The sequence below is a fragment of the Eimeria tenella genome, genomic scaffold, assembly GCF_000499545.2.
Source record: "Eimeria tenella Houghton genomic scaffold, Eth_scaff1229, whole genome shotgun sequence".
In the NCBI taxonomy this organism is placed as follows: domain Eukaryota; phylum Apicomplexa; class Conoidasida; order Eucoccidiorida; family Eimeriidae; genus Eimeria; species Eimeria tenella.
Genome location: NW_013541489.1, coordinates 862 through 1,746, shown reverse-complemented (window position 1 = coordinate 1,746; position 885 = coordinate 862).

The window sequence follows — 885 nt, the reverse complement described above, 5'->3', positions numbered from 1 at the left end:
GCATCTAGGGTTTAGGGTTTAGGGTTTAGGGTTTAGGGTTTAGGGTTTGTGCAGGTGGTGGCTAGCAACATAATGTACGTGGTGGGCCAGTACCCGCGCTTTCTAAGGGCTTACTGGAAGTTTTTGAAAACTGGCACTTGGAAACTGTTGGAATGCGTGCATCTAGGGTTTAGGGTTTAGGGTTTAGGGTTTAGGGTTTGTGCAGGTGGTGGCTAGCAACATAATGTACGTGGTGGGCCAGTACCCGCGCTTTCTAAGGGCTTACTGGAAGTTTTTGAAAACTGGCACTTGGAAACTGTGGGAATGCGTGCATCTAGGGTTTAGGGTTTAGGGTTTAGGGTTTAGGGTTTGTGCAGGTGGTGGCTAGCAACATAATGTACGTGGTGGGCCAGTACCCGCGCTTTCTAAGGGCTTACTGGAAGTTTTTGAAAACTGGCACTTGGAAACTGTTGGAATGCGTGCATCTAGGGTTTAGGGTTTAGGGTTTAGGGTTTAGGGTTTGTGCAGGTGGTGGCTAGCAACATAATGTACGTGGTGGGCCAGTACCCGCGCTTTCTAAGGGCTTACTGGAAGTTTTTGAAAACTGGCACTTGGAAACTGTTGGAATGCGTGCATCTAGGGTTTAGGGTTTAGGGTTTAGGGTTTAGGGTTTGTGCAGGTGGTGGCTAGCAACATAATGTACGTGGTGGGCCAGTACCCGCGCTTTCTAAGGGCTTACTGGAAGTTTTTGAAAACTGGCACTTGGAAACTGTTGGAATGCGTGCATCTAGGGTTTAGGGTTTAGGGTTTAGGGTTTAGGGTTTAGGGTTTGTGCAGGTGGCGGCTAGCAACATAATGTACGTGGTGGGCCACTACCCGCGCTTTCTAACGGCTTACTGGAAGTTT